Source organism: Lycium barbarum, chromosome 5 (genome assembly GCF_019175385.1).
Source record: "Lycium barbarum isolate Lr01 chromosome 5, ASM1917538v2, whole genome shotgun sequence".
Lineage (NCBI taxonomy): Eukaryota > Viridiplantae > Streptophyta > Magnoliopsida > Solanales > Solanaceae > Lycium > Lycium barbarum.
The window spans coordinates 29,448,279-29,457,828 of record NC_083341.1 but is presented as its reverse complement, the minus strand read 5'-3'; positions in this window follow the sequence as shown (position 1 = coordinate 29,457,828).

Below are 9,550 nucleotides of genomic sequence, written 5' to 3'. Positions count from 1 at the left end.
AGATATGCCTCCCCCAATCTGGACCAAAATCCTGTCCGAAATGTTTTCCAAGTTTTACCAAAGGTCCCACAAACTCAATTCCTTTATTTGCTTGTTCTTAAATCCTTCCATAGCTCATTTCATGAGCTTAAACCCCCATAACCATAATATGGGAATATGTAATCTCATATATCCTAGTAACTCCTGTTTCCAAGATTAGGACAACTAACGCCTAACGAATCTCAGCGGACGAAACTACGAGGTGTAACATTCCCCCCCCCCCACCCCCCCCCCCCCTCTTAGAAACATTCGTTCTCGAATGATAGACTCTTGGGGATTCTACAAAAATTTCGCCAGAGTTTCCCCTATATTATGGCACTACCATCCTGCACAGCAACCCAAAATACATCGCCTCACATGGCTATAACAACACGATAATAACCATGGCCACACACGACCAAGAAAACATCAAGAAAAGCATTACATACCTGAGGTTAATGGCGTCTCTGCCTGAATCTCTTCTGAAGGTGAAAATAAATGCGAGTACCTGGACTTCATGTTCTCTTCGGCTTCCCAAGTCATTTCCTCTCTATTATTATTCTTCCACAAAACTTTAACTGAAGTTACCTCTTTGGTTCTAAGCTTTCGTACTTGCCTATCTAAAATGGCAATGGGGACTTCTTCATAAGATAATTGTTTAGTAACATGGACTTCATCTATTGGCACAATTCTAGAAAGATCTCCAATACACTTACGAAACGTCGATACATGGAAAACTAGATGGACTGACTCCAAAACCGCAGGTAGGTCTAATTCATAAGCCACTTGGCCTATCTTGCGTACAATCTCATATGGTCCAAAGTACGGGGGACTAATCTTGCCCTTTTTGCCAAATCTCATGACGCCCTTCATTGGCGACACCTTAAAGAATACCCAATCTTTCACTTGGAATTCTAAGTCTCTTCGACGATTATCTGCATAGAATTTTTGTCGACTCTGAGCTGTTAATAATCGATCTTGTATAAGCTTGACTTTCTCTATAGCTTGCTGGACCAAGTCTGGTCCTATCAATTTGGTCTCTCCTACTTCAAACCACTCAATTGGAGAACTACACTTTCGCCCATATAAAGCCTCATACGGAGCCATTTGGATCCTAGAATGATAACTATTGTTATAAGCAAATTCAATAAGTGGTAAGTGATCATCCCAACTACCTCCAAAATCCAATACACATGCCCGTAGCATATCCTCAATAGTTTGAATGGTACGTTCGGCTTGCCCATCCGTCTGTGGGTGAAACACCGTGCTAAGGCTCACCCGAGTCCCCAAACCTTCTTGGAAAGATTTCCAAAAATTGGCTGTAAACTGAGTCCCTCTATCGGAGATAATAGAAAATGGAACACCGTGAAGTCGCACATCTCTTTAACATAAAGCTTTGCATAATCTTCTACTACATACGTAGTTCTGACCAGTAAGAAATGAGCTGACTTCGTGAGTCTATCCACAATCACCCATATAGAGTCATACTTACGTCGAGAACGGGGTAAGCCTGTAATGAAATCCATATTAATTACATCCCATTTCCAAGTTGGAATTTCTATAGCTTGCAACAATCCACCCAGCTTTTGGCACTCAATTTTCACTTGCTGACAGTTAGGACATTAAGCTACGAATTCTGCTATATCTTTTTTCATCCCATTCCACCAATATATAGATTTAAGGTCATGATGATTTTCGTTGGCCTGGGTGAACAGAATAATGAGAACAATGGGATTCGGTCAGTATTTGGTGGCGTAATCCTGCAACATCAGGAACACATCACCTGCGTCGGCATCGGAGAACTCCATCTCCAGAAATCTCAAATGATGACTTCTCCTTCTGAGGGAGTGTATTTCTGTAATGAATTAGCATGGGATCTTCGTATTGACGCTCTTTCACTTCGACTACTAGTGACGAGACCGCTGCATTTTGAATGATAGCTCCTATACTACTTGAGTCCACTACTCGAACTCCTAGGTTAGCTAACTGCTCGACCTCATGAGCTATCTCTCTTTTCTCTGGCTGAACATCACATAAACCTCCCATAGATCTACGGCTAAGAGCATCAACCACTACATTTGCTTTCCCGGGATGATACAGGATGTCAACATCATAGTCTTTCAACAATTCGAACCACCACCATTGCCATAAATTTAATTCCTTCTGCTTGAAGATATACTGAAGGCTCTTATGATCTGTATAAATATCAACATGGATGCCATACAAATAATGTCTCTACATCTTCAATGCATGAATTACTGCAGCCAATTCAAGATCATGGGTCGGATAATTTTTCTCATGTTTCCGTAACTGTCTTGAAGCATACGCAATCACCTTTCCATGTTGCATCAACACACAGCCTAACCCAACGCCTAAAGCATCACAATAGACAACATAACCTTCCGATCCCTCTGGAAGTGTCAGGACTGGGGCAGAAGTTAATCCATCCTTTAGCTCTTAGAAACTACGTTCACAAGCATCTGTCCATTGAAATTTGGCTGATTTCTGGGTCAGCTTCGTGAGTGGTGCAGAAATAGAAGAAAAGCCCTCCACAAATCTCCTGTAATAACTTGCTAAGCCCAGAAAACTACGGACCTCCATAGATGTTGTGGGCCTTGGCCAAGTCTTCACCGCTTCAATCTTTTGGGTATCTACCCGAATACCATCGGCTGAAATAATATTCTCCAAAAAGGTCACTGAGTTCAACCAAAATTCACACTTATAAAATTTGGAAAATAACTCTCGAGTTTGAAGGACTCTAAGAACGGTACGCAAATGATCCCTATGTTCTTCCTCGAACCTAGAATATACCAGGATATCATCAATGAGCACAATCACAAATAAATATAAGAAGGGCCTGAACACATTGTTCATCAAATCCATAAATACTGTCGGTGCATTAGTTAGCCCGAATGACATTACTCGGAACTCAAAATGGTCGTATCTGGTTCTGAAGGTTGTCTTAGGAATATCTTTCTCCCTAACTCGCACTTGATGATACCCGGATCTCAAATCTATCTTTGAAAACCATTTGGCGCATTGAAATTGGTCAAATAAATAATCAATCCTCGGAGCGGATATTTATTCTTGATTGTCACCTTATTTAACTGCCGATAGTCAATGCACATTCACAAGGAGCCATCTTTCTTTTGCACAAATAACACGGGTGCTCCCCACGGGGATGAACTAGGCCTAATGAAGCCTTTCTCAAGCAAATCCTTCAATTGCTCCTTCAACTCTTTCAAATCTGCGGGAGCCATTCTATAGGGAGGAATAGATATGGGCTTTGTATCCGGTAGCACATCTATAGCAAAATCAATCTCCCGCTCTGGAGGGAGACCTGAAAGATCTTTCGCGAATACATCCGAAAACTCATTAACCACAGGGACAGACTGAAGAGTTGGCGATTCAGCTTCTACATCATGAACCCGAACTAGATGGTAAATGCAACCTTTGGCGATGAGTTTTCTTGCCTTGAGATAGGAAATAAACCTACCTTTTGGGGACGCAGTATATCCTTTCCATTCTAAAACTGGTTCTCCCGGAAACTGGAAGCGAATCATTTTCATTCTACAATCGACATAAGCATAGCAAGAAGCCAACCAATCCATGCCCATGATAACATCAAAGTCCATCATTTTTATTTCATGTAAATCAACCATAGTACGATGGCAAAAAATCACAACTACACAATTTCTGTATACTCGACTAGCTATCACCGATTCACCAACGGGTGTAGATACCTCAAAAGGTTTAATCGACTCCGGTTTGACCCCAAACATACCCACAATATATGGAGTAACATATGACAATGTGGAGCTCGGATCTATCAAAGCATATACATCATGAGAAAATACCGATAATATACCTGTGACAACATCAGGAGAAGACTTAAGATATTGGCGTCCAGCCAAGGCATAAATACGGTGCTGAGGACCGCTAAAACTGGGAGCTCTCCCCATACCTCTACCATGGCTGACCGGCACCTGTGAACCTTGCCCCATAGGGCGTATCGATGATGAAGACCCGGCCGCCGATCCTGAAGGCTGGACTCGACCCCTACCACCTATCGAGGGGAAATCACGCATGATATGGCCTGGCCGACCGCATGTATAGCAAACCTCTGAACCTAGTCGACACTGGCCCTAGTGTAACTTCCCACATTGGGAACATCATGGCATGGGTTGCCTAGCCTGACCTGAACCATCCTTGAACTGAGAACCCGAAGCCCTGAAACTCTGACTCGGCCCAGAATAAGTAGATCTGTCAAATATCTAGCCTGTAAACCGTGGAGGCGCATTAGTCATAGAATGGCCTGAATGCCTAGAAAACGGTTGTCTTTGCCCACCTCTAAACTCACTTGTCGAACCCGAAGATCTAGCCCTCTTGCTATACCCTCTGTCATGCTCACGCTCACTTCTTTGTTGTTGTTGGCTTTCTTCCAAATTCTGGGCATGGGCTTGAATGCGTGAAATATCCATGTTGTCCAGAAGGGACGCAGTCAAGCACCTATCCATCAAAGGTGGCCCTAGGCCTCACACAAATCGGTGCACTCGGTCACCCATATCCGCTACCATGGCCGGGGCATACCTAGCCAAAGAATTGAAGCGGAGACTATACTCTAAGGAACTCATACTTCCTTTCTTAAGATTCAAGAACTTATCGGCTCTAGCTCGCCGAACCTCTGGAGGCAAGTAGTGTCAGAGGAAGGCATCCACGAATTCTTGCCATACCAGGGGAGGTGCATTGGCTCTCCGTGAAGCCATCCAAACTGTGTACCAACGAACCACAACATCCCTCCATCTATAGGATGCTAACTCTACTGATTCAATGTCTGAAGCATGCATTAACTGAAGTGTCCTCAACATCCCATCAATAAAATTCTGGGGTCCTTATTCGGCTTCGACCCGAAGAATTTCGGAGGGTTCAAGCTTATAAAGTCACGGGCCCTTGCACTAACAGTCCTATCACCTTGCCCTGTACCTTGCTGCTGAGTCTGGGTGGCAACCAACTGAGTAAGTAAATGAATGGTCTCTTTTACATCTTGGCCTGAAGCATTCGGTAGAGGAGCTGGGGTGCTGGAGCTGGGGCTGAGGCTGAGGCTCTCTCATGCTCATCAGAAATAGGCATTGAGTGGGAGGACTGAGATTGAGCCGCATTCTGGGACTCACTTTCCTCTACAACTGTTGACGGTGCTCTTTCAGCCCGCTTTCCTGCCCTTTTGGGCTGCCGTAGCATTTCTCTTTACAGGCATTTCTGAAATACATAATACACGGCTAGGGAAAAAGAAATCCTTATATAATGGCTCTATCGCACGATCTTATGAAGAAAGAAGGTCATTCATTCCTAAAATGCCCGCAGCCTCCTATTTATAAGTGTGGCGCGCAACACATCCATAAACAAGAATCTACTAGACACGACTCGTAGACACACCCTCGGACAGAACTGCTCTGATACCACTTTTATCATTACCTAACCGGAGGGCCATGATGGGCACCCGGTAATAACCCACCCGGGTACCTCTTATCGTACTCTCATATTCACATCTAGGTGAGCCGTATGGCTTACTCATAATTTATATGCATCAATAGTGCTAATCTCGTTAGGCAACAACACATTTATATCATCATCAATGACAATGCCCATATCCATATACACAAGCCGACGAGGCTATCAAAATGATATATAAAATATGAGCCGACAAGGCTAAGGTCATCTAACCATATATAACTATCTACGAACCTCTAAGAAGAGTATGTCACATCATATAGGCAGGACAGGACCCCGCCATGCCTATAGGTATGTACACAAAAGAATAAATACCAAAAGCTGTAGCTCCAGATGAAATGGAGCTCCGCTATGTAGTCCCAGAACAAGATATCCATAGCATACCCGACCATAAAGGCTCGGTGGTTTCACATACCCGGACATGACAAGGCTCGGTGTCATACATACCTGGCCCTACCAAGGCTCAGTGTTATCTGTACCCAACTGCAGTGGTGTGCGCGCAATAGGTATCATACCTGGCCATATAAGCTCGGTGTTACATAATAGTCATACATACTTAAATCGGTATACGTAGGAGTTCATTAGTATCATCATCATCATTGACATCATCATTTTCGTTATATCTATTCTTAGAGGATCAACAATCATATAAAAGAGACAATAGAATCGTGAATGTATCGAGAATCGTAAGGTTTGGTAATCTTAGAGATAGAGTCATTTGGAAGACATTATGCAACTCATGAAAGGGTACATATAGCAAGGGAACCATGCCTTAATGAAAGAAGGGTTAGCCTTACATACCTCTTCTACGTCTTAACTATTTAGGGTTCATCGTTGAAGCTTGAATAGTCTACATTTAGAAGGATTCATACCATGGTTAAGCCTTAATGATACTGTTCAATTCAAACTAGGATAATTCATGTTCTAATGAAAATTGGGCAGCATTTCCCCTATTTCGTCCACTTCCACTATATCACAAAACAACTCCCAAACAACACCAATAATATCCACAATTTCATAATCAAGTATTCACATTCGATTTAGCCTTAAAAATTCATCTTTGTGCTCAACTTACGCTAGCAACTTCATACCCATTTTAGCACATTTTCACATAATACTTCTTCATCACCATTATTACTTTCCATAGCAAGATTATATCCATATCATACTAAGAATCATAACTCAAGTTAGCTTACTACTCAAAAACATCATAAAAACTACATTTAGAACTCATCTTTCACTTTTTCCTTCTACCCAAGTTGTTCAACAAATAAACATTCTTGATAATATATAATAAGTATGAGAACTAACCTTTTTATCTCATAAACATGAGCTTTGGAGCAGGCTATCAACTTATATGAAAACCCTAGCTTCAATAGCCAAAGAATTCTTAGAGTTTATTAACCCTAGCAAGACCTCTAGCACATGGGTATCTTCATTCTTGCCTCTTGATATTTAATCTCCCTTGGATTTGGCTTGGATTTGGCTTGGATTAGTTTATGGAGTGGAATTGAGGGTTTTTGGAGAGCTTTTGGATCTGATTTGGTGACATGAAATGTCCAAATGAAGTGGGGTGAAATATATAAAGTGGAACTTAAAATCCCGTCGGGCAATTCTGCGCCCATTTTGATGGGCCGTAAAAATTCCTACGGACCGTCAAACTGGTCCGTAGAACTGCACAGTCAAATATGGTTCACTGTGACCATTTGACGCTGGGCTGGTGCAATTTGACAGTCCGCAGAATTTTCTGCGGGGCGTCAAAATTCCTGCGGGCCGTCAAATGGTCCGCATAAATTTTCTGCTCAAACAGTCTGTCGTAAAACATGCATAACTTTTTACTCAGACGTCACATTGACGAACGGTTTGTTGCGTTGGAAACTAAACTCGATGAACTTCAATTTGGACAAAATAAACACACCAAAACTTCTCATATTCTAGGAGATATGCTTCCCCCAATCTGGACTATAATCCTGTCCGAAATGTTTTCCAAGTTTTACCAAATTCCCACAAACTCAATTCCTTTATTTGCTTGTTCTTAAATCCTTCCATAGCTCATTTCATGAGCTTAAACCCCCATAACCATAATATGGGAACATGTAATCTCATATATCCTAGTAGCTCCCGTTTTCATGATTAGGACATCTAACGCCTAACGAATCTCAACGGACGAACTACGAGGTGCAACAACTTTTCATCAATAGCCTCGCCATTGACTAAGTTGACACAAAAGGCTACTAAGTTTCAGTAGTCTGAAGCTTGTGAAAAGAGTTTCTAGGAGGTTAAGGCAAAGTTGACTTCTGCTCTTACTCTGACTTTACCCTCTAGGTCCGGTGGCTATGTGGTGTATTGGGATGCCTCTAGGATTGGGATGGCTTTTGTGTTGATGCAGAATGGTAAGGTGATTGCTTATGCGTCGCGACAGTTGAAAAAGCATGAGAATAATTACCCGACTCATTACTTGGAGTTGGCTGCTGTGGTATTTGCTTTGAAGCTTTGGCGTGACTACTTGTATGGTGGGCATTGTGATTTTTACACTGATCACAAGAGTCTACAATATATTTTCAAGCAACGAGAGTTGAATCTCAGACAAAGGAGATGGAGTTGTTGAAATATTACGACTTGAATATCTTGTATCACCCGGGTAAGGCAAATGTGGTTGCTGATGCTCTGAGTAGAAAGTCTATGGGCACGTTGGCATATTTACGTGCACATGACGTGCCTATGGGAAGGGAAATTTGAAGACTTGCTAGTCTTGGAGTCAGACTTGATGAAACCGAAGATGGTGAGTTAGTAGGAATCACGCCAGCACGGTCTGACATTGTGTAAAGGATCAAGTCCAAGCAGTATGACGACGAACTTTTGATGAAACTGCGGGATGGAGTGGAAAAGGGTAAGTACACTTCATTCACTGCTGTGACAGGTGATAGTGTCCTACGGTTGCAAGGATGGTTATGTGTTCCTAATACTGACAGACTTTGACAAGAATTGATAGTGGAGGCGTATAGTTCTAAATACTCTGTGCATCCGGGGTTGTTACACCCCGTACTTTCGGAGAAGCACTTATTAAATTTGAACGTAAGTATGTTGAGCTATGGCTAGGTAAAACAACTTTGGATTATGAGGAACGAAGCATTATCAAGTATGATCAATGATAAATATCATGTATGAGAGTTTTGGAAGATTCCGGGACCAAGCAAAACGAAGAAAAAAGGTTTGTCGAAAATTTGGAAAAAAAGTTGGCAGAATTCTGGACAGAATTTTGGGTTAACTTTGGAGGGGTATATATGTGGGTATATAAGAAGTTTTAAGGTGTTTCAAAAGCCTAAAATTAAGTTCTTCGAGTCTAGTTTCCAACGCAACAAACCGTTCGTCAATGCGATATTGGAGCAGGGAGTTATGGACATTACAAGTTAGGCGGACGGAGCAGAAAAATGCTACTATAGTAACCGAGTGCTACAGTTCCCGGGTGCTACAGTAACCCGACCCAACACACACCTATAAATACCCCTCTAACCCATTAATTTTCATCATTTTCTTATCCCCCACACTTCTTGAGAGTTCTATAATTCTCCATAACATTCCATCGTCTTTTATAACACTCCATAATCCTTGCTAACCTTCCATAATCTTGCAAAACCTTTCCATATCATCAAGAGACATCAAAACCTCAAGGAAAATCTATGGAAGACAATTGTTCTTGCTTCTCTTCAAGGTGGTGATGAACCTAATCTTGGAAAGGGGTGAATAAAGTGAAGTTCTTCCACTATAAGGTATGTTTTTCCTATTATTATTTACACTAGTATTAATACCCGCGCGATGCACGGTCGATAGAAAAAAAATTAATCGCAAAAGTATGACTATCTTATTTATTTGACATATTAAATTATTATTATTAGTACACAAACTATTAGCTATGCTCATCTACAATATTAGCTTTACTTAGAATATTATCTATCAATATTTTAAATTCAATTTTTTTTAACTTTCTATTTTGTTTTTCCTTTTCTCTAAATAAAGTGAATAC